Here is a 25,456-nt window from a genome sequence, read left to right as displayed (position 1 = left end):
AAAAAGAAAAAAAAAAGGAAAGAAAAAAGGACCAAACTCAGATCAGATCCTCTCCTCCCTGGCCTGCCGCATGAGTCAGTGGCCAAATCTCTTGGCTCGGCCGAGCTCAGTTACATCTGGCCCGTCAGGGAGGATGGTGCTCAGCCAAGCACAGTCTCATCCCTGTCTGATGCGACGATCCAGGACATCACCGGTGTGACCAGACCCAGCTTGAGATGGGGCACCACCACCCTTCCTTACTCTGACTGAGGGCAGGCTTTATCCTGCATTTCCACTGCTAACACCACCACCAAGACAGTTTTTCAGCTTCATATATTTTTTTCCAAGAGTCTGTGCTTATGGCTGTTAACACTGACGTAAAGCCACCAGAAACACTTCTTCTAAAATGCCTGGCAATATTAAAAACTGCTGTCTCTAAACACAAAAGCTAAATCTTAGACTTACTAAGCTCAATAATAAAGTTCCCAGCTCCCAAGTTTTAGCCCCGGGGTACTGAACGCAAGCACACAAACAGGCTAAACCCCATCTGCATTGGTATTTGCATAATTCAGCTATATGTAAGCAAATTAACATATCCATAATATTTGATTGTACTTCTGTCTTCCGTGACCAACGAGTCAGAATTGCTTGTTTATAGTTATTAGCAATAAAAACCTGCTATAAATCAGCACTGCCTTCGCTGGGCAGTAACAGAGAGAGAATGGCTATAAAAGCTATCAGGAAACAATCAGGGACACCCTAAGCTCAGGATGGCACTGGCAGCGCTGATGCACACCATGCTGTAAACTCAATATCGCCAGAATTATTCAGGAAGAAGTCTGAGTTTATGTTCATAGAATCATAGAATCATAGAATCATAGAATGCTTAGGGTTGGAAGGGACCTCTAGAGATCATCTAGTCCAACCCCCCTGCATATGCAGGGACACCTAAAGCACGTGGCGCAGGACTGCATCCAAGCGGGTTTTGAAGATCTCCAGAGAAGGAGACTCCACAACCTCTCTGGGCAGCCTGTTCCAGTGCTCTGTCACCCTCACTGTTAAGAAATTTTTCCTTAAGTTCCTATGGAATTTTTGATGTTTCAGTTTCCGGCCATTTCCTCTAGTCCTATCAGTGGCCACCACTGAAAAGAGACCATCCCCGTCCTCTGCACTCCCTCCCTTGAGGTATTTATATACACTGATTAGATCCCCTCTCAGCCTTCTCTTCTCCAGGCTGAACAGGCCCAGCTCCCTCAGCCTCACCTCATAGGGCAGATGTTCCAGGCCCCTGATCATCCTTGTAGCCCTGCGCTGGACTCTCTCCAGAAGCTCCACATCCCTCTTGTACTGTGGAGCCCAGAACTGGACACAGTACTCCAGATGCGGCCTCACCAGGGCTGAGTAGAGGGGCAGGATCACCTCCCTCGACCTGCTGGAGACGCTCTTCTTAATGCAGCCCAGGATCCCATTGGCCTTCATGGGAAATATTCTTCTTCATAACTACGGGCTTAAAAATAGCATTTGAAAAGCAAATCTGTTATAAGAACAGAACGAAGGTTCGACTTGGTGGAAGGATTTAGCAAAATAATCCAGATCTCACTATAAAAATAAATAAATAAATAAAAAGATTGCAAAGCTGAGAAAAGCAGTCTGACTGTTTGGAGTTGCCCGATAACCCCAAGGCACAAAACGATCACAGTCCTACTATGCTACATGGCGCAGAGATAAGGTCTCAGCACCAACAGGGATGTTCCTCTCACTTTCCAAGGCACCTCAGAGTGCCAGTTTTCATCAACTTTAAACTTTGTCCTAGAGCACCACCGGTGACTAACTAGTCAAACCTACCGGATTTACTGGCTGCTCAGCAGCAAAGTGTGATGAAACAGCTAGCCCAGCTCGTAAACTGAAGCGTCCCCAGCACAAGAGGCACACATTACCTGAAGCACAAAAGTAATTCCCACCTTGTTTTCCATCTCCTCTTTGACATTCAAAACAAGATGCAAAACCAGTAGCACAGCCCAATTATATGGGAAGGTCCCCAGGTCTCTCCCAACTTGATTTTTCGCCCTTGACTCCACAATCAGCCCTGCCATGGACAGCATGCCTCAGTTCTGCTCACTTTGCTGCCTCATTGACACCAAGCATGATTTCAGGTTTGACTTCAAAGGTACACGCAAACCATGAAGCTCATATACGACTTTTCACACCCTGGATTTTCAAAACAATGAAAATCTTTTCAATACAAAACACACTTAAGGCAATTTCATGAGATATTACAAAAGTCAAGAGAAGGAAAAGTGAAAGAATTTGAAGATTATGAGTAATGAAGGGAAGGATAAGACATTGAACGTCTGGAGAAGCACAGGTCAAAACTTGACTCTTTAAGAGACTGTCAATAAAAGCAAGAAAGAGTGGAGTGATTCATCAGGTAGAACCATCAAAAGGGTAAAAAAAAAAAAAAATCTTGAGGCCATCTCTGTTCTTGCTTGAGGCTTTTCCTCCTTAGGATATCCAGAGTCATGAGTAAGATCAATTGATCATTTCCTTGGTCTGGTTAATTCACCTCTGATCCTCAGTCCCCTCTTTGCCTCCCACAAGGCACCACATTAAACCGACTTCCCGTTTGCAAGAGACCCCGTCTCAGGAAGGGGGCAACATGGACTACGGCCGAGAGCCACCTCTCTGCACCTTTCCAAAGTACATGCAGAGATGGAGAAAAGCCCCCAAGAGCATTGTTTCTTCTTTATTTGCGTTAAGGCTTCAACTCAGGAACACAACAACCATCCTGGTGTTTACCTTCCCCAACGAAGTCAGCCAACACGACTACCAATCACTGGTGGGCTCTTTATACACTTCCTTGGATAATGGGAGCTGTCGGGAAAGCAGGGTGGAAGAAAAGGAGGGAGATACTGACTTTAGGATGTTGTTCTCCAGTGCGATTCTTACCATGGACATTAGTAGGATCATACATATAATGAAAATGAAGTGCTTAGTTCCAAAACCCCATCTGGCAAACTGGTAGGTTTTTGCACTGTTGGCTATCTCTTGGTGGGCAGGCAAGAAGGAAAAACAAGCTACACAACATGGATTTGCCTTACTCCAAATATCATCCAAAAGTAGGATACAAACGTCAGGAGCAACCTCTTGCAACTCAGGCCAACACAAAACCTTTGAAGAAAACAAGTGTCCTTGACTTGCAGCACTTGGTGACCACTTCTGGTGAAGCTCACCATCTTTGCCTCAGTCCCCTCTGGTCCCTTGCTGCTGCCCAACTACAATCCCTGGAAGGGTGTGCACAATTTTTCCCACCCACCAGCACACGCTGCTGTTGCTGATTCTGCCACATTTGACATTGCTTGAGCAAGGTCCATGGGATTTGCCCTTTGAGGCTGAGGCAAACTGCCCCAGACTCAAGGGGATCTGTGTCCCAACGACACCTTGAAGACCTGCGTGCAAGAGCAGGATCCTTTCTCGCAGCTGGATGGTGATCAAAAGCCCGGGGGAGTGAGTAGAGACAAACGGCTTGTTTACACGGCTGCAGCTGATGGGTGGGAAGGGAGCTGGGAGGCGGCAAAGAGCAGGTCCATGTCCTTAACTACGGCTTTTGGAGCGGCTGAGTCAGCACTGGGCGGACAGCTATTTACTGCTGACACAGACCTGCAATAAATTACCACCTTTCTGGAGTGAGGAGGAAGTTGCAAGGGTGACTGAGTCATCCTGCATCCTGACACTGCTCCCGGAGCGGAGCCACGTACGGCACCCTGCTCATGGCTCTGCCCGGGGCCCCAAAAATAGCTTTTAAGGCAAATCTTACAGTCATCATTCACAGCTGAAACATTTTATTTACTCCCAGTGAGAACCCCTCTGTGTTTCGGACTATGCTAAGAGTAGCTGGTGCTTCACTTATTTGCTTAACAGAGACATCTATTTAACTAGAAGAGTTGCACTAAGTGCACAGTGTTTTCTGACCTACATTGAAGCTAATAATCTCTGTTTTATGCAGCTGCTTTGCATAGACAGCCCATCTGAATGGACAACGACAGGCTGCACGGGATTAATAATTGAAAAGCAGTCGTCAGCACTGTTATTTGTGTTACAAGCAACTCACAAACCTCAATAAATTGCAGTATTAGGTTTCTAATGACCTTCTGGAAAGCTGTTCACCTCAATGGCTTTCCTAAGGCAGAGCTCCCAGATCAGCAGGCAATTGCAAGGGAAGCAAGCGATAGCTACCCACATCCTGCAGAAAAGCCCAGGCAATGAAGACGTCAGCCCGGTCCCCAAACTCATGGCTAAGCAAGATGTTTCATCTGCACAAACCACCACAGAGGAGGTCAGATTGGGCAGCCCTTGCCCCAGTCAAGCACTCCAGTCAGCCTCTGTCCCCAGTTTCTGCCCTTATGTCAAAATAATCCCACATCACCCAGGTCCCATGCAGTCACCAAGAGGCTCCAGCTCTCTTCCACTCAACTCGTTGACTTCTAAACTCCCCACTTCTCCAATATTTGCTGAGGATGAGAAAAAAGGCTCAGAAATTAGCACAAATATGTAAACACAAACAAAAAATACATCATGAGGCCCAGACTTTTCCAAGGCCACGGGGAAATTAGGTTCCGTAGAACCCATTGCGCCTCAAACATCTTTGCACAGCTAATATTGCACAGCTGAGCACTTGCTTAGGGCTGTGTCCTGTCTGCAGGAAACAGCCAGCTCTTGCCATTTCCCAGAGCTTTCCTAGCACATTTCTGCAGATTTGGCTCCAGAAACAGCAGCCAAGGGCTGCTCATGGTGGTGGGCGAGCACCAGTGGGTGTGATTGTCCCAGCTATTCCCAGTAAACCACTCATGTAGCCAAGGAAAACTCCTCCAGCCCAATTTGCTAATTAGCATCTGCCGCTGCAATATTGGAGACAAAAGCAGCGCTCCCCCCATCGCCAGCATCCAGGCTTCCGACCTCATCTGACTTGGCCAAGGCAGAGAGGATGCAGCTTCACCTCGTTTGGGTTTTTTGTTTTGTTTTAACACAGCAAAACCAAATTAAGTTCCCTCGAATTCCTGTTTCTCGGCATCAGTAGCTGTCAGCAGTCCTGGCAAGGCACTTTTTAATGACAGGCTCCCACACCTCAAGCCTAGGTGGCAATTTAAAAACACGCCTGAAAAGAAAACAAATGTGGTGCATAAAAGCTCTGGGTGGGCAAAGCAATGGAGATTATCCAAGAAAACGCTCCAGGCGTCCTCTTTCATGCTCTAGGAAAACAGGTCCCAGTGTGGTCGGGGAAGATCCTCCTTGACATGGAAGGAGTGGTTGGCTCCATTTTCCCAACTGACCCTTACCTCAATCCACTTCCTCCTGGAAATGTCCAAGCACACGATATCCCAAACTTCAGACAGCTATTCCTGGCTGTTTAAAAGAAACCTTTCCAGTAGTACACGCTCCGCAGATCCGATAAGCCCCAAAACGTGTGAGTCCCTCTGCCAAATGTGTGATCACATTAAGGTTCTCACTCATGACAGGAGAAACCAGGAGATGAGGCAAATTCCCAGAATCAGACTGGAAAAAACTCCCCACTGCCCATAAATTTCTCTCTCTGTGTGGGTAGAGCCGTATATTGGGCGACTTAGGTAAACTTTCCCTTGTTTATTTACCTAAGCGGGTGTTCACCAAGGCCCTTCCGTACTCGGCCGTATCATCTCAAGGGATCAGCCAGCTGAGGCTGCGTTTTTTATAGATACATACGTTAAAGGCCAGAATTTCTGTGAGCCATGACATTGTTACGGCCTCAGCTCCAAACACTCCCTTTGGAGAAAACACCCACCCATCTATACAGAACCTGCAGTGTTCTTCCTATTGAAAAAAAACAAGCAGCACTGGAAAGATGTATTTATCCATCAGCTCTGGGGAAACAGGATTAAGTCTATTGCTTCCTGGTAGAGATAGAGAAAGTAAACAAACTGAAGCCTCCTTCTAACATGAGGAAAGTTCTTGATGTGCCTCTACTCTTCCAGGCATGTTGAAGGGTTTGATTTATGCCTTTTCTTAATTAATAGCACCCAAAATCCTCTTTCAGAAGCAGGGTCGCCGGTACATTAAGCTCAAAACACAAGCCAAGAGGGAGCTTTCGCCAATAACTCCAAATGCAAACCAATAAAGCAGACAGCACGCACCAGAAGAGGCAGAAAGAATGATTTTCTCCGGTTCACACAACAGGATAAAAGCTCACATGGCTTTAAGCCCCCTGCCTCCAAGCTTCTGATGCCGAGTGCTGGCTATAGGCCCTTGCACTACCATTGCAATCACCTCCTTCCCGAACGGCCGCCTAGGAAGCGAGTGACAGCAGCCAGGCACGCGGGGGCCGCCGGTGCGTCCTCCGCCGGGGAGACCTGCGCGTGCAGGCGCCGCCACTTCGCCTCGCCGCGTTACGTAAGGGGCTCTATTTTTAAAGTGAGCAGAAACCGCTCGCCTGGTCACTCTGCCACCGCCACTGCTCTCATCTCACCTGTGAAGCAGCCGGCTTCAATTCCGCCCACTTTAATCACAAGTTGGTGAGCCGAAGGCCGGCATAACAGGAGAAAGCAAGTGGAGGAGCATCTTCTGCTTTAAGGATGCAGAAATCCTACTTATTTTAACCAAAAAATCATTAAAAGGCTTGTGTTTTATCTTCGCAGGAGTTGCTTTAAGACACCAAGCACCACTGCTACATCCACCGACACCAATTACAACCAACTCTGTAAGCCAGCGACAGCTGCTATAACCTGCACTGATTCCTCGAGCACAGAAGCGATTACTGCAGCTCAGGAGACAGCCAAAAGATGCTTCCCTGCTATGCAATGGGAACAGGAAATTTCAAGCACAACTTCTTAGTCCATGCTCCAAGTGGCTTGGGGCGCCATGCTGAAGGCTCAGCAAAACAGCAACGTGGGGACCACGTCACCATTTTTATTGAATGCTGTTGCCTTTATGCAAGTCGCAGATACCTTGAAGAGCATGACGCTGGCAGCGGCTTCGCACCGCATCGCTGAAGTCACTCCTTGGCATAGAGCAAGCCTCCTGCTCGCTGGGCAGCTCACGGTGGGGACGCGGAGCCGCGTGGGCCTTGTTCCTTCTGCTCTTGGAGTGCTTGCTTGCAAGCAGACACAACGGGGCATTCCAAGGAAAGCTGCCAGCAAAGGGGGCCTTGTGGCATGTACATGAAGTTATCCTCATGCGCATCCCAACCCCAACACACGAGGCCAAAGGACACCAGTGCTTCCACCCAGTGGGCAGCCCATGCTCCTCCAAAAGCGGTGCCTACTGGGTGGCTGCACCCGGTGCTCGCCCCAGGCGCAGGGACGAAGGATGTGGTCCCCGCGATGTCCCCTGGCCCCTTGCTGTGCCCCTGGCACGCAAGCACTGTGGGCTGGCAGCGTAAGGTACCATGGCACCAACAGGCAGCTGTGGGTGGTTGGAGTGCTGAATACAAGCGGCAAAGAAAGAACAAAAAAGCAGCTTTGGGGAGCATTGCCAGGGCCCCCACAGGCGGCCGGGTGTCAGGCAGTGCCTGCAGCATCACGGGTCGCATCCGTCCTTGCGATTTGGCACGTCGTGGTGTGCGGGATGCAGGTCCCGGGCACGGCAGCATGTCGCCCATGCGTGGGGGGGACGCTCCCCATTTCGGTGCCCCGCGCCGCCACGGTTATTATTGATAGAGCTATTATTATTAATATAGTCGTTATTATTAGTGTCTCTGTTATTGTTGTTGTTATTGTTGCCGCCGCCGCTCGGGCGCGCCGCCGCCCCGCGCACCGCCCGGCCCGAGCGGCCGCAGCCCGCGCATTGTGCGCGGCCCCAGCGCGGGCACGCGCACGGAGGGGAAGCACCGATGGCGGGCTTGGGCTTGCTTTTTTTCGGGATTTTTCGCCACGGGAAAAGCACCGCGGGGCCCCGTCGGCGGCCTAACGCGGAGCTGCTACGCGGCCCCTCTGCACAGGCAGCGGCGAGAAACGGCTCCCCCCGGCCCGCATCTCACCTGAGCGCTCGCGGAGCGGCTTCCCCCGCCGGCAGCGGGACCGGGAGCGGCGCGGGCGCTGCGAGCGGCTCCCGGGAAGCGCGCGGCGCGGGGCGGCGCCGGGGGCGGGGCACGCGGCGCGGGGGCGCGCCCGGCGGCGGGGCGGGGAGGGGCGGGGCGGCCCGGGCGGGCTCCTGCGGGCGCCGCCCAGCGCGTGAGGCGCGAGACGCGGGGAGCGGCGCGAGCCCCCTCGGGGCTTTATATGGCCCCGGGCGCGGGCAGCACGCGGGTCGTGTCCCCTCGGGGGCGCCTCTCTGTTTCCATTATTTGATGATAATCTTGGGGAAACCCTTAAAAAATAATATATTCCAGCTAGCCAGCTTGATCTTTCCCAGCAGCGTTTGTTTTTTTGTCAATGTAGGCACTAAACCCTGAGGAGATATTTGATTTCTCCAGAAAGCCTTTTTTTGCCCCTAGCAGTTCGAGCACTGCTCATGTATCCAGAGTTCAGGGTCTGCTGGCACACCTGAATCTTTCCTACTTGGTACCTGTGAAAGGAAAAGCCATTATTTGAAGCAGATATTTATTGGTGACCTAATAACTGTATATTTTAAAGCCAAAAATCCCTTGCAAATGCCTAAGTTATTCCCCTCACCCCTGGTGATTTCCTAACTGTTTAATGAAGCTCTAAGTTTTGGAGAGAGAGCAATCCTGGAAACTCCAGGACTAAGTTGGGGTCCCTCTGCCCTGGCCTTGGTCACATGTGACATTAACTTTGGTCATTCTGCCTGTTGGTCCCCAACGAGACAGGAATTAATAAACACCCGTTGGCTCCTCACCTGACAGGGCTTGGTTTTGCAGGATTCGAACAGCACTTTGAAGCTATAAATCCCTGGAGATGTGATGTGTTTCAACATGCATGCCCAACTCGTAAGCCACAGCATAAACGCCAAACTCTCATCTCGGTCACAAGGCTATTAAGGATCCTGGACGTGACTCAGAAATGCAACCGGTTCAGAGCCTGTAAAAGACACCAGATGCAAGTAAAGCCAATGAAAACGGTGTGTGCCACAAAGCAGCGCTACAAACAGCTCTCCTAACACTGAATATTATTTCTGTCGTAGCTCCATCCTGCTCTGGCAAAAGTTGTCTATAAGTTACAAAACCTTTTCCAAGCTGTTGTACAAGCACATTCACCTAGTGGGCTAAATATGAGCTGGGGACAGTTACGCACTCTGCCCTGGAGCAGGCCAAGAAAGGTCTGCAGCCAAAGGGGAAGGCCTTTTCCCAAGGTTTACAGACTGGAAATGCTTTATTTACACTCCAAAGGAGGAGTCTGAAGCTTGCAGGGTTGGGTCTTCTTTGGTTTTGTGAGGCTGTCAGAAGTAAATGAACCACCCCTGGAAGCTAAGGGAGTTCAGGTGCCTCTTGGTCCACTCTCATGCAGCACGGAATGATGTTGCAAGAGGGTCTTGGACAAGTCTTTTCTGTTCTCACATGGTAGGGACTGACCAGAGAGGTTTTAAACCTTAGCTAAGAAAATACACATGAGCTAAGAAAATACACATGAAACATAGATAAAGACTACTTAGATATCGCTTGCAAACAAGCTTCTGTCATTAACTGTGTAGCTTTTTCTGCTTCCTGCTTTCCTCTAGTTGGATCTAACGCAGCTGAGATACAGGCCCTCGTCTCCAAACGCTTTTTACGCACTGAGCAATGCGCAAGGGCAAGGCGCCTTTTTTTTTTTTCGGTGCATGTATTCTCCAAGTCTCGTTAGATGTAGCACTAATATTTACTTGTTTGTCTTTCAAATGAAAGGGAGTCTATTTAATAACATGAGCAATTTGGTCAATATTAGCACAGTTCAAATGCCAAGGAGAAAGCCAGGTATTTTCATTAACCCCGGCGCTCTCTATAGTGCGGAACAGATAGGGAGTGTCTTGCAGAAGAGCTGGAAGAGCTACGGCATGGGGAAGCAGGGTGGCTTGCTCAAGGAATCAGTGGCAGGATTGCGACAGGGAAGATCCCACGCAAGCTCCTTGCTTTTCCTGGGGCCGCTTCAGAGAGCATCTATCTCCACCTGGGCTGCAGCTTGGGAGAAGAGGGTGCAGAGGCATTTACTATTTTTATTAACAAAAATAAGCCTCCCTTCTTGCAGCCAGCTTTGATTTACCTCTACCCCACCACAACTTTTCTTCCAGCAGCAGGAGCAATAAATGTCCATAAATACAGACTCTCAGTGGAGCTAGTCTGATAAAACTAAGTAAAATGCAATTCTAGAGGACGGAGCATTTCAAAGCAGGCAGGTGTATCATGAACATGAAGCCTTTGAAGTCAGCAAGGGAAATACCTGTTTCCAGTATTTAGAAAACTCAGCATCCCCCTTTGCAACAGAGTTGTGGGAGAACCTAATGCTTCAGAAGGATAAACTTTTTGATTTGCAAAGGGAAGAAGGGCTGGCACGCGTAAACAAGGAGAAGGCACCATGAGATGTGCTCAAGCATTGGAAAGATGTTGCTGCAGGGTGAGGTGGCAGGGGCCAGCCCGGTGACCACAGCTGGAAAATCAAAAGACTGGAGAGTGAGAAGAGAGTTGTGAGCTGAGCTGAGAGCTTTGGGGTGGCTGCGGCTCCCTCTTGTGCTCACCAATGCCAATCCTTGTCATATGACATCAGTGAGGGTCCTCATCCCTGTAATGGCTGGAGTGGGGTCTCCTGGGGAAATGTGTATGCATTGTGAAATGTGCCACCACGCTGTATGAAGAGTGAGCTTGGTCACTCCTGGCTAGCAGGGCATTACCTCCACACATTTCCACCCCCATCTTTTGCAGGAGATCAGCAAGACGGAAATAGAAGTGACTTCTTGAGGACATATCCCTGGGAAGGCAGCACTCTTGTGACTCATCATATAAGACTGGCTCCCACTGGGGATTCCTATTTACATCCCTCGCATCCTCCTACGTTACCTTCCCGCTACATGCACTGACCCCTGACAAGATGGTCTTGCCGATTGCAATTGCTATTTCTGCAGTCACTCAGCTCTTCAATGCTGAATCCAAAGCAGCTGCCTGGAAACCTTCGGCAGCTGCGTCATTTTCCGTAATTGTGTTTTCATTACACTGGACTTCCATGCCATGACAGCAGGCCTTTGAGCAAGGCCATCAGGAGATTGAAATGAGACATAGCCTTGGCAGCTTCTAGGGCACAAATGAAGCCTATGGGTAGTTCACTAGATTAGGAAGAAATGTGATTTTGTTTGTAGCAGGAAAATGCCTCTTTCAGATAAAAACTCCAACTTAATATGAGGAAAGACATATGTACTATGAGGGTGGGAAAATACTGGCCTAGGTTGCCCAGAGAGGCTGTGAAACCTTATCCTTGGAGATATCCAAAATTCAACTGCACAGAGTCCTAAGCAACCTGCCGTAGCTGGATCTGCTCTGAGCAGGAAGCTGGAGTGGAGACTCTGGTGGTCCCTTCCAACCTACAGCCTTCCATGCCAGCAGTAATTTTGGGGTTTTGTTTTCATTTACATGACAAATAGTAGTACAGGCCGATTTGCACAATGTTGAGTGGTATTGCCTGTTGATGTTAGGCTTTATAAAGGTTTCAACAAGATCTCTCTGTGTATTATTTTTTGTAGTCTTTAAATAAGAGAAAATGCTGCTATCATAGTTCAGTACTAGCTAGGTAAGGAGACAAACAGACAGGTACATGAAAACCTTGATCTGAGTAGCTGCATGGACAGCCTGAGGCACAGTAGCTTGAGCAGGAGCAGCTACTCAGAACTGAGCCCCAGTTAAATCCTGAAACATAGGCTGGCAGGAGAGGACATTAATTTGTATGGGAAGTTGTCATTCTATCACATCTAACAGTGTTTGTTAGATACACTCCTGAATTGTGTTTAGGAGAAGGCAGTGTGTCAGCGGGACCCTGCAGAGTATCATGATGACGGGTACCTGCAGCGTGTGACTCGTGTCACTGCCAGGGCATGGAAGGGCACACTTTCCCACTCCTACCTGACACCATCCAGCATTGCCACCCAGCCTGGGACAGGCTACATTCCTCACTCAAATCCATGGGAGACTCCTTTTTAGCACATCAAAACATAATTGTAGAGATGGGGCTCTGATATGTGGACTAGCCTGTCCACATGTGCAAAGTGGGCCAAACCAGGGGAAATCACTGATGTTTGGTCCTTGGAGGTGTTGCTGGGTTTCTGCACCATGACAGTCTTTTGCAAAGGCCGACTCTTAGATTTAACTGCAAAGTTACAAGATTTTTTTTTTTAAAGAAAGTATATCCTTATGTTTACATTCCTCCTAAGCCTAGAGTCAACTCCTTCTATCCTGGTGACAGCTCAGATGCAAGTGAAGGGCCAAATGGAAACTACACTTAGATCTCACTTGACAAGGCCACTTCAGACAAAAGAAAGGCTAAGCAAATAGCCTTACACCATGGGAGCTGGTGAACTTCTGCTGAACCTGCCTGGTGGCTCCATGCCAAAGGAAAGTTTAAAGCTACTCTCATGTTCTGTTTTGGAAATATCTCTGGTTTTAATGTCCGGCACTTGTATACCATTTTAAATGGAAAATGAAAAGTAGTTACTTGTCTTTCCAGGCCATGACAGCTGACAGAAACTAAAATGTCTGTCTAGGGCCTTATATCTCACAGCCGGCATCTCCTGCGTGTTGGTAATTACTCAAGCAGTACAAACTTATGCCATATCAAGCCATAGATGAAAAATAGGTATCAAAGAAACTACTAACACTCAGGTGTATCAACCCAGATGAGTGTTTCGCATTTGGACTGCAGACTGCAGCTCCAGTAATGGCAGTAGTAGATAGATGCTGTGGTCCAAGGTCTGGAGAGCTTCTCGGATTTATCAGCTTGGTTAGCCAGTGAAAGGCAAGGCTTGTGGGTAGAGGCAATGTCTTTTATTAGCGGAGGTATAATCAGGAGAAGCTGTCAGGCTTTCAGGCACCTAAATCCTTCCTCAAATTTCACAACAGAACTGTACTTTCTCTACCTGATATAAATTAAATCCTGCCTAGACGTATGAACACTGCATGTTGGGAAAGGGCTCCAGCATCCAGCCATCCTGGCGTTACCTTCTGATATGCCAGAAAAAAAAATGATGCTATCACAGAAAAAGCTGCAGTCTAATGCTCTTAAATATTCTAGTCATTACTATCTGCAGTAATTACAAAGAAACCACTCAGAGAGGGCTGACCTCATAAAGTAAAATTAACTGTCCAAAATGGAAAGTTGCCATCCTGATACTCCAATGACACCAATTAAAGCTGCAGAAAATGCAGCTTGCTGTTTGAGACAAAAGAAGGCCCTGGAGTTGGGTCCCTCCCCAGCCATGCTTTTCAGTAAGATCCTCTCATAGTCCTGGTAGGAGAGAGAGGGATGGGGATCCCACTAGGATAGGATCCTGCTTGTCCTGGTAGCCAAGTGCCAGTACAAATCCTTCTACGTGAAATGCCCTTGAAATCCCATGGTTTTTTAATGTGAATCTAACAGAAATATCGACTGGACTGAATGATGCTGACCACTGAATTTGTCTACTGAGATGCTAGTTCAAATCCCACCATCAAAGAGCTGGGTGAGCAGAATGAGCATCTGTCCTCATTAGATCTTCCTTGGCAGAGGTGATTTGATCCCAAAGAGCTGTTAAAAAACAGTAAGTCACTGAGCATCTCAGCCTTCCACATGGGCAAGACTGCAGCAAGTGACAGGTATTTTCATGCAAAATATGCCTGAATCCACCCACTTTTCCAAGGTAATCGCCCACCTCCCAGGCTTCAGCTACACCAGCTGAACTCTTTCCAGTGCTATGACATGCTTGGGGCTGTTTGCAGGAACAAATTTTAAACATTTCTAGATACAGGCTAAATATGCCTTGGTTTGCCAAGCGCAGTCTCTTCCCTTGGTCTTCCAAGCACAGCTGAATGTGAGAATGTATTTATGCTGAAACAGGAAGACCAGCAAAACTTGCCCAGCTTGTCATCCCTTTTCTCCACAAAAACACTAATCCACGTTGCAAAACTACCACAAGCAAAACACTATTTTTCATCCTTATTTAAGTGCTGTCCTACTCTGATTAACTAGCGTGGTCTCTTCTCTTCCCAGATCTTGCCGCCATTTACGGTACTGAACACGCTCTGCTAAAAGTACAGAGCTATGATACATTTTTTTTCACTGCTAGCTTTAAAAGCCAAATTAACTTACTGCATCTTGGGTGCCCTCTCCATTAGAAAGATTGTATCTGCCTGCTCAATCCTAGCTGTTCCATCGCATTAGCTTCAGCACCGTTGAGAAAGTTCAGGGTAGGAGAAAATCCAGCTTGAAGTCTCTTAGCTGCCTAGTGCTGCTTGGCGTGCTGGGCCAGCAACACTGGCAGTAAAAGTCCATTTTTATCTCTGCAAGGAGCAGACACTGCCATAAGTTCACACAGATCACATCTACCAAATAAGAAAGCGGCCTTCAGAAATGGAGAGGCATTTGCCAACATTGATAACCAGGATGGGAGCATGGCCCTTTCTCAAGTTGTGGTTGCAGCAGTGTCAAAAAGTTTGTGTCGAAGACCAAAGCACATGGATCCTTGGGTGCAGCTGCGGTTGTGACAGGGATGTGGGATTCCTTCCGCATGTCACCGGCAGCCCCTGCAGCCACTGCCTGTCTCTTCTTTTGGTGCGACCTGTCACCAGGCAGAAGACAAACCGTGCTCTGGTTCCTCAGGGTTTCAAGCCTGTGCTTTGGCTGGTCAGTACATCCATGGCAGCCAGTGTCTGCTGGAGACAACAGGTAGGAGGTTAGTTCTCCCTCCCAGCCTTTCTGGGTATGCCCCCCGCAGGGGCATGAATGAAGTCACTTTTCTTTGCATGCTCCTTGATGTTTAAGAAAATCATTGGAGTTTATTTTTTTTAAGATCTTCGTGCTCTGCTACTTTTGGTTCAAGTTGTCCAGTGGTGCAAAGAAGTGTTGCAGGAGGTCTGCCAGGTGCTCGGCCGCTGTCAGCCTTGTTTCTGTAGGAAGCCGCATTAAAAGATTTCTCCTCACCTGTACTGGGGAGCTGCTGGTTTGAAAATGTGCCAGAGTTTGCCTGACAGAAGACTCTTTCTCTGTGCAGTTACTTTCCCATGGATCCTAAGGGTGAGCAGTAAGGCCACTGATCTCACTGCAAACAACATGTTCGCAGCAGTAGCAGGAAATCTCTGTGGGGACAATGTGTTCAGAAAGGACACGTGCTGCATGTTCATTGCATCGATCTGGTACTAGCTGATCCCTGAATGAAACGGAGTCACCAAACAGGAGCTACAGGCAGCCTGGCCCCTTGCAATTAGTTCCACTGAAAAAAAGGCAGTTCTGCAGTTAGAAAAGGCCATTTAGGGTGATGTATCGCAGCTTGAATTCAGCTCCCATGTGGGTGCCTCTGGCCTTGATCTTCAGCTAGATCACTTAATGCCTAGTCAACGTGAGTCAACAGCGGAGCCTGTTTCCTCCTTGTTACCCAGGGTCACACTTGGGAGCAAAGGCATTTATTTTTAAACCAGATCAGTTCCACATCTGAGCTGACAGCCCGTCCCCATGAAGAAATGTCCTGGCACCATCTGAGAGGAGGAAACCGTGGCACAGAGCGGGTCATAGCAGGGTTTGGGAACTTTGGCTGCTTCTGCAGCCAAAGGCAAAGTCTTGTCAAAGCCCACATTAACCACACATTCCTGAGGTATGTCTCCTCCGGGAACAAAATGTGTGTGAACATGTAATCAATGGCCGAGAGAGCTGATTTAAGTTGAGTAAGAAACTTCAATTCTGGCACTTTATAATATATGAATGCTTGAATTTGCAAATCCAGCGCCACTAGTTTACCATCAAGGTCTGTAAGTATTTGGGCTTTCCAAAGGTAGCTGAGCTCCCCACCACGGACCATTGCCAAGGCTGAAATCTTTCAGTGTGCTGCCCAAACCTTTGCAGCTTGTGCCTGTGGGGTAGCTGATGGCAGAAGAAAAAGTGCTTCACACTTCATAGCCAATGCGTTCCTTCTTTGCTGGCTTTGGAGGCTTCAAGTCTCTTCTTGGGAGGGCAGATTTCATGCTCCCAAGTCCCATCCTGTGAGTTTCTCAGGCTGGTGCTTTGGTCCATGGAGCTGTCCTGGTAAGCGGGAATGATAGAAGCAAGTAGTGGGGGAGGCGAGCGGCACTGATGGCAGCTTTGAGCTGAGCTGGAGGGGCCAGTCCAGGGAAAATCATTTTCCGTGGGAAGCAGCTGGCCTGATTTTTATCTCGACTTGCAAAATCATGTGCCTAAGGCATGTTCCAAGTTCACTGTCCCTACAGCGAGGCAGAAGTTGCGCTGGCTCTTCCCTCCCTGGCAGCGCTGGCTGCAGAAGTTTCTTTGGGCAGGATCAATGCTGGCCAGAGGCCTCTCAGCAGCCTCAGACCCTGCCGCTTTCCTGCAGCCCCACTGGGAAACAGTGTCTCGCCTGTGGCCAGAGCTGCTGCTGCTGTGGCGCGGTGGCGGCTTAGCACAGGAAAAGAGGTAGAATACTCTGAAAGAAGGAATATATTTTGCCCAGCTCCTCCAGGAACTTCAGAGACCTCATTGCTATTTCCAGGCTGCCAAAGCTTAGCAAGAGGTAGGAACAGCCTTCCCAGGATTTTCCACTTGCTCCCATCACACGAGGTGCTGTGGTGACGTGGTGACTTGCCCAGCATGGCAAGTGTCTCTTCATGAGAAAAACAAAACCGAAAAGGCCCCTCAGAGTAAGGGTGCTTTCACTTTGGTACTCATTCTTTTATTAAATAACAAAGTCACTCATGGTGTTGTAGAGCTTTTGACTTGCTTGACTCTCTGGGGTTATCTGTGCCTCATAGGGCATAAATATCATCTCCATTAATGGTGCCAGATGGACACGTGTATATGAGGAAATTGGGGTTGTTTATCTTCAAACTATAGAAATAATTTAGCTGGATGTTCAGATTGCAGAGGAGACAGGATTTGTTTCCTAATAATTTCATTGTCAGTTGTTCTAACATTCAGGATGCACAAACATGCCTCAACAAAATGTACAATCAGAGAGGCCAAATCACCTCTTACAGAGCGTTGGCTCAGGGTAGCCTCCCAGTCAGTATTTTTGCTTCTGTTAACCCTGTTCTGATGGTTTCAGCCACAAATGAGACAAGTCTTTAGCCAGTCCAAACGGCTGGTGCTTAATGCCTGAGTGATGCTGCCGTCTAGGACAGACACCTTTTTCTTGGCCAATCCCAGCACAGAAAAGCCACTTAGGAAACCTGCAGGAGCAGCAAAAATCACCCCTAAAGCATTGATCTCCAAGCGCCAAATGTGGCCCTTTGGGAGCCTGAAAAAGGGAGCTTCAATACCATTATATTGGTATTTAACACTCCCATTTTACTCGGTGTTAGCAGTAACTTGCTTTCTGCAATCTCAGCTCTGCATTGGAGGCTGGGAAAGCGTTAAGGTGTGGGTGGGGGGAGGATATGGGGCAGAGGACAGCGGAAGGGAGGGCAGGAAATGCTTAATTTGATAAACCTTAACCCATTTCTTGACAGACAACAACTAGCATCAGCTCTGCTAGAGTGAAGCGTGGCCAAAGCAAACGCAAGTGCCTGGGAGATGGGGTATCAACGGCTCTCGCTAATAAAAGCAGGTACCCAGGGGCCGGGAAGGCCTCGGAGGCGGACAGCTCCGATGGCAGCTCGCCATCTTCCAGGAGCCGCTCCTCACCGGGTTGGATACAGGAAGTGCAGCGAGAGGCCTTTCCTCGTACAGCCCCGCAGGCACTCCCGGATTTCATGCCTCCAGTCTCCAGGGCTTCTGGCAACAAACAAGGAGTATTTTGCTCCCAATGTTTTGAGCTTGCCCATGCCAGGAAGCATCAGTAAAGACTGAGAGCACTATTTTTGATATCTATATATCTATATATAGAGTTTTTTTTAATTTTTTTTTAAATCTCAGAGAGACTGCACCATGGAGAGAATTCAGGGTGAGGGGACATCGCTTTGTGGCCAGCTGGGCAGGGCACGTGCCAGCATTTTGATGGCGATGGCTTGCGCTCGGCAGAGCCCCTGACCTGGCCCTGTTCCTGCAGCGCTGCCAGCGCCGCCTGGGAGCCTGACCTTCTGTTCTGCCTCGAGGGCAAAAGGCCCTATTTTTTCCTTTCTGCTCGTTTTAATGGGATAAATATAGCCAGTAAAGGGACCTCCCGATCCCAGGGAAATCTGCATGTTTCAAGCTGAGAATGTGAAATGCAGCAGCAGCTCTTTCATATTTATAGGCTGGCTATTGTTTGACTTCACCATGCGGCTCTAAATATAGGTAATTAGCCCAAGAGCAGCTATCGTTGGAGAACAATGGCAAAGTTTTTTATTTTGTTTAAAAAACGTTTTTGTCTTTACCAGAAGCAAATGAAGACTCCTTCATGTTCAAAAGCAGCTGAATAAAGTCATGAACTGGGTTTCCCAAATATGTTTTTATGTTCAAAAACATGCCTGAGCCACCGAGAGAGCGTGTCCCTGCTATGACACTTCATATTTGCCTTTTAGACATAACACGTGCATACATTTTGTTTAGTTTTAATTAATCGCCCTGCTAATGTGGGTATGTGCTCAGTTTCTCAGACCATAGGGGAAAGTCCAAATTAACCTGCCTTTCTGCTAGTCCATCTTGTTGGGGAAAAGTAAACAGCACTATAGCATCTATATCAAGACAAGACTTTCTCTTCCTCTGTTCTTTATTGATTTTACATTTCCAATAGTTCTAGTACTTTTGTTTTCTAAAATGTGAATGGCAACTACCCTCTAGTTGCATTGGAGTGGAGAGCTTTTGCTCTGAGTGCACCGTTCCTGCTGGTTCATGGAAGCTAAAAGCTGGCGTTGCTCCTGGAGTGCTCTTTACTGCCCCTCTGGGTAACTGCTGCTAATCACGGAGGAGGCTCCTCCGCCTGCTTTGCCCAGAGCGAGGCCTTGGAGCTGCCACTGTCACAGTGATATCCTGAAGCTTTGCACTTGATTTGTGACTCCACCAGACCCCAATCATAATCGTTTATATCAGATGGAAGCACAAAGTGTGTTTCCCAGATCATATAAAATAATCGGATTTGCTCCTTTTTACCCTGAAAGAGGCGAGAGTTTTTTTCTCTCCAGAAAAGAGCATGGAGCATGATGTGGGAGGGAAACAAGAGTCATTCTGGGAGTGCTGGGTGGAGGACTGGTGCTTGACACCGAATATTCAGTCACGCAAAGCCCAGCGCAAAGTCCTGCTGCCATTCAGTACCCTGGGACCTTCGCAGTGGGACAGCATCTCTGTCCACTGTGCCCTGATGTGGCTATGTGGGACACAGGTTTTCTATGGATTCCTACGCTCAGGCTGGCAGTCCTCCTTATTCTGGACTTTTCATTTCTTAAGGAGGAAGAATGTTTGGTTCAGAGAAAGCTTTGGATAGGGCTTTATCTCCTGCTTTTCCTTTCATTTAGAGTTCTGTAATGATAAATGGCGCGCCTTATTATAAACACAGATTGAAGCTTCCTATGTTATGGAAAATGTTTACTTCTCTGAACCCTCAACTGAGATATGCAGCAAGCAGGACATGCAATTCCTGCTAGACCATGTGCCTAGATGCTCATTTGAGTCATCACAAAATGAAGCTCTGAGCAGAGGCTGGAGGGTTTCATTCCTGCAGTGAAGTCCAGAGCCCCTATCTTCAGCGGGTCACAGCGAGATAGAGCTGTGCAGAATTCATTAGCAGGCTCATGTCTTGCACATCTGCTTGTTAGCAGGCTTGTCTTTGAAACAGGATCCACAGTGAGACCAAGACAAGAAAACTGCACTGATGAACACTGAGGACGTGGTGCATGGGGCATAAGAAAATCAGCACGACGCAGCCCTTCCAGAAGGAGCCATCAGTAGGTAGGAAGTTCAAAGCCGTAATCTGCTTGGAGGTGGTTCTCTCTGTGAAAGACTGAGCTGAGGGTATGGACTCAAGTTCTAGCCTCAGGTAAATGTTTCCTCTGACATGGTAGGCCCTGGACAGATGTGAGCAAAAGCAGGATTTGGGCTCAAGGGCTTGGTTTGAAGTCCTTCTTTGTGTCCTGTTTTCATGGGATCACTGGATATCATAAATAAATATCAAAAACTATTGAGCAGTGTCACTGCCTAGAAGTAACACCCACCCTCTGTTACTTAACTCTCTGGATGGATCCCACAGGTCCCTTTAAAAGAAGCAGCATGACGAGCCTCTAGAAGTTCAAACAGGTCTGAGATCGCTGTTCCTGTCTTCTGGAGACAAGCACAAAATGTACCAGCTCGGCATGCACCAAAGTAGATCTGTACCAGCAAAACGTGCCACTTGCTTCTATGACAACATTGGGGACATACAAGAAATAATATACTACACATCCCACACATTAAAGGAACAAAACCTCCTGTTAGCCTGAAGTGACCATAAAGTTGCCTTATAAACTCCGTGACTTGAAGGCGACGCTCCTCGCCCATGTGCCTGTGTGGTTAGGGGTCTCTGCTCTGCTGCGCCTTCTGCCACCCCTTCCGCAGGGAGTCTTGAATTGGCAGTAGCTGCAGTGTCTCCAAGCTATATTTTGAGAGCCTACAAGCACAGAGATGATTTGATGGCTGAGGAAGACTGTAGGCAATGCTGCTTTCTTCTGTCCTAATTATATGGTAGGAGATGATCTCTTGTGCTGAAGGTGAGAGTATTGCCCATCCGCAGTCTGCTACTGCAAAGCTTAAACACTCTCTCTGCCACCGATCCCAAAGCAACCGCTCGAATTTGGGTCGAGTGATGAGTGAGGGTGATTTGAAGGCAAACCAGTTTGCTTGTTCCTTGCACACTGTAAAACTGAGTTTAAGGGTGGGAAGAACATGAGGAGGACCCTTTGGGATCTCCAGAAAGCGGTGGTCAGAGCCTGGCTACATGCAAACACTCTTCCAGCCCTGCTCAGGCAGTGAGAGCCGTGGAGGGAGCGACTCATGGCTTGGCAGCTGGTGGGCTGCAGCAGATGAAGTCATTTGCGCTCCCGTCTGCGCAGGGCTCAAAAGCAAAGCTGAGGAGGCAGCTTTAATTAAAGGCAGCCGCGCAGATCACAGAGCTGCCTTAGGAACATGCGGGCGCTGCGCGGCGGCCCTGGAGAACGCCGGGCTGCGGGATGCAGAGGTGGCCCCCGGCGTGAGCGCTAATAAAGACACGGAGGCAGGGAGTGCCGGGAGCTACTGCGGCATAAATCTTCCAGCTCGGCTACTTGCTTCTCCAGAGGGAGAGGCTTTCAAGCAGCTTGCTCTGTGCGGCAGCCACTGACACCAGGCAGCACGCAGGAGCTTCTGGGAGCAGGGTCTGCTCTCCAAGGCTCGCTCTGAATTCTGTATACATTTAAGACTGCCCATACTAAAGTCTGGGCACTGCAGTTGTTCTTTGTGGAATAACACTGACACTCCTTCAAGTTTCTGCTTGTTGTGCATTGAATAACCTGCGATATTTGAAATAGTGTGTGCAGAGTATGAATGCTACAAGGATGCGAAGATGCTCCATGAGACAGCGCTGACAGCGTCCAACAATATATGCCAATACGTTTAAATTGTATTTTTTAGAAGTGGAATAAGACAACTTAAGTGAGGCTTCAGCCTGGCTTTGTGTTTTTCTTAGCCTGCGTGTGCTTCAGGCTAAGCCAGAACACAGGTCCACATCTTCTCCTGAGCATGGATCTGCAGCGCCGGGGTCTGCCCTGGTGCTCAGCGCAGCTCACACTGGGAATGTGCCTCTGCTTTTCATTAGAGGCTGGAGCTCACTGGAAGCAGCTAGATGTATAATTCATGAATACCTCCTATAGAAGTCGCAGACCAGCTTTTCCTTTATCCAGTGAAGCAGATTTCAGCACAGTATAGCTCTGGGGTTGAAAGGCTTGCGGGAAACTTCTCTTAGCTGTGTGCAAAGAAGCTCATGAAAGTCTTAATCCACAAGAGACTACAGAATTACCAAGTTTGCTACCTCCAAGAATTCAAAAATCATGAGTCAAGCCTCAGTCGTAACTTTTTTTAAATACAAAGAAACCTCAGGGTCTTTTTTTGCTTACTGGCTGCTGAACATCGAGTTCTTGTTCTCAAACATTTAAGCCCTCATAGTTGTGGAAAGGGGCCTATTGCTAAATGAAAAGATAGATTCTCTTGCAGGAGCAGCCTTATAAAAGCCAATCTTTAACTGCAAGTTTTACAACTTTTGGGAGGGTAAGCTGAACACTCCTATGGTCTAATACAACCACCTCACATATGCCTTCTCTGTTTGGACTTGTATGTAATCTAGGTGACTACAACGGGCATTACAGACTATTACCTGGTTTTATGAATTTCCCAAGCAAGCAGCTTGTCCGAGAGAAGACCTATATGCATGGCTCCAAATACCAATGGAAAAGGAAGTTTCTCTCATGCTCTTGCTCATGAGGAACCAGTCTGCGTATATATGCAACCTTCAGCAGGCGCAGGAGGGCTGGCAAGGCATGGTCATGTCCCCTACCTTTTCCTTGAGGTGACACAAATTGGGTATTTCAAAGTCTGAACTGCTACCAAACTTTATTTTAAAATACATATATATGAAAGAAGGCAAGCATGTAAATCATGGGAAACGTCAGGGTATATTTTAAGCATCTGGATAAAGTGACATGTGTTTCCATTTACAACTTACTCCTCCCACCCCCAAACCTGGTCCTTCTGACTTGTCTCTTCACTCTGTCACAAGCACGCTGGAGAAGAGATGCAACAAACATTTCAAATGCAAGCGCCCAGAGTCTGCTTCTTACAGCTGTTTTAAGTGAGATGCTGCCCTTAGCTATAACAGGGGGAAAAGCAGATGCCAATGCATGCAGAGGTTTTGATATGTCAAATGTAGCATACATTTTTTAACCTGGTTTGTATTCTTTGCTTTACCCTGGAAGAAAACATCATCTAAGGATGTTTTCAGAAATTCAGCTGCTTCTCTGGGGCGCTGTCCTTACAGGCCCTGAACTTGGAGTGTGCAATGCATGTAGCACCAAGCCCTGAATCAAACTCCACTAATCCTACCCCACATGTCTGGCTAAACGCTGTGCACGTAATCATGCTCTTCTCTTGCTAAAGATAACCCCAGAGTAGGGCAAAGCAGTGATATCATACTCAAATTAAGGGCTTTACTAGCCTGCTGCAAAGGGCATAGGACAGTATGTGCTGTTAGCAGGACGTGCTGTGTCCCAGCTCTTGTATGAAGCTTGCACATGTCCCTAGTGAGTCCAGCTAGTCTGCTGGGCTTACTAGCTATAAACAAGTCTCCAAAACAGGTGACACAAGTTGGTCTCTCTCTTAAACGGTTAAGGAAATAGTACGTTTAACTTAGCCTGTTTCCTATTACAATAGTATCTTCTCACCTCTGCTTGCAGGAGGGCTCTGTGCAGTCCTGGGAGTGGGGACAGCCAGTATGAAGCAATTAAAACATCAGCAAGAGCTTCCAGGTGCAGCTGCAATGCTTGGTGATAACAGTGAGATCTGAGGTGGAAAGGTGGTTGCAAATATTAAGGATGCTGATCAGGCCTATGGAAAAAAAAAAAACAAAAACACAAAGTTTGTCTTAAGCAGATGGTAAGTAGCATCACTGATGTTGTATTATCATAGGAAAACCTCACGGGTATTAATATAGATCTCCAACAGTCACTTGATGTAAACTTAATATTCTTGTTCATCTACTGCATCTGGTGAACTTGGGACCCCATGGACATAGATGCAAGAACTGTGCTTGTTCGGAGGCTTCCCGTGAGGTTTCTAATGTCAATATTGATTAGTGGCATAATGGAAGGTGGATGTGATGTATGCATAAAAAGGTGCCCTAGTTGTAATAAGCTATTAAGATTCAAATATTTCCTACCAGCAGTCAAGCAAAACAATGGAGCAAAATCATACCAAAGGCTTACATTTTATACGAACAAAGTGCCTGGCTATATTTTCTTCAGAAGGGTCCTAAATTACAAAGACACCTACTTTTTCATGTGCCAGAATTCATAACTGTTGCTTTTTGAATTCTAATTTATCCATAACTGTCTCATGGTCTGATATTTTGTGTACAAAAAGTGATCCCTCTCTGGTGCCAAATTCTCCCTTGTAAGTGAATGAATGAAAGGGCTATTAACAGAAAGCCATCCTACAGGTATTCAGCTAGTGGAAAATTGTAAATGTTCTTTAAAACAGAAAACGTGTTGGGAAATCCTCTGAAAACTGGATGACTTTATCTTTCCTGACAGTCAGACCTTGAATTAATAAATCAGCCTTTTGCAAGCTAAAATATTTCATCCAGCAGGTCAACCTGTTTGCTCTTTTGCTGTATGTGCTTGGTGGGAATGGGCTGTTGGCTTCAGACTTTTAGGTACCAGAAGCTCCCTTTGGAACCGCAGATTCATCCTTATTCCCCATCTTTATTTTTTGGTTTTGGCATTTATTTGTGTGTTTTATTATATCTTGGGGTGCTTTTTTTGTTGTTGTTCAGATTTTGGGCAGGAGGTTGGACTAGCCCTCTCCCAAGGTCCCTGCCAGCCCGAATGACTGACTTATTCCAACAAGCTAGTGTGAACTGGATGTCAGTGTTAAGAGAAGCCAATTCCTGTCAGAGACAACTATTTTTGCATTGACATCTAGCTGTTTTTCCACTTTGATTCCTCAGCCAGCCCGGCCGTTGCGAGGATGGGGATGACGCAAGACGCACTGATGCAGCGTTTCCGTGCTGGCACGCTCATCCTTTCCATTACCCACAGATGGGGGATCTGGGACTTGCGTTACCACAGTTCCTTGATTTTTATGCTCTGTGGACTTTTTTTTTTTCTTTTTCCAATGCATTACGGTATCCAAATAGTGCCTCTGAGATTGATTTCTTGAAGTGCTGATCCTATGAGGCATTAAAAAAATAGTCTCTTTGTCTGCTCTGAAGATAACTGGTGGTCACACGGGACAACTCATCAAACTGCCTTAGCAGATTCCCAGAAAAGGTCACCTCTGGAAAGAGGTATTTTTCCCTCTACCCTAAAACTTCCTTCTAATAATTTTTTTTCCTTCTCTCTCTCCCCCCAAAATAATTGGGAATGTCAAGCCTAGTAATACAAGTTAAAAGGCAGAACAAGGTCTACAACTGTTTGAAAAATGGAGCACTTGAATTTTCCAGATGGTATGTGAACAAAACAGAAATTTGGAAGCCAAAGTATTAGACTTATTTTTTTCCCTCCTCAGTTCTCTAATTTCTTTCTCACTAAAAGTTAATAGGAGGAGGATGCTTCCTCTTGCCTTGATCTCCTCCCCCTCCACTCCATAAACCTATCTTCTGGGGATGATCTGGGTAGAAGAATATGGTTCTTGTGGCTCTACAGGAACCAATGCGCCTTTACCACCAAACTTCCCATACATGAAATCTTGTGTTAGTCTTCTTAAACCAAACAAAAATGCCTAGGAAG

The sequence above is a fragment of the Tinamus guttatus genome, unplaced genomic scaffold, assembly GCF_059628265.1.
Source record: "Tinamus guttatus ecotype Peru unplaced genomic scaffold, ASM5962826v1 Tinamus_guttatus_pri_ptg000211l, whole genome shotgun sequence".
NCBI classification, from domain to species: Eukaryota; Metazoa; Chordata; class Aves; order Tinamiformes; family Tinamidae; genus Tinamus; species Tinamus guttatus.
The sequence above is the reverse complement of the archived record's forward strand: the minus strand, read 5'-3'. Positions refer to the sequence as shown.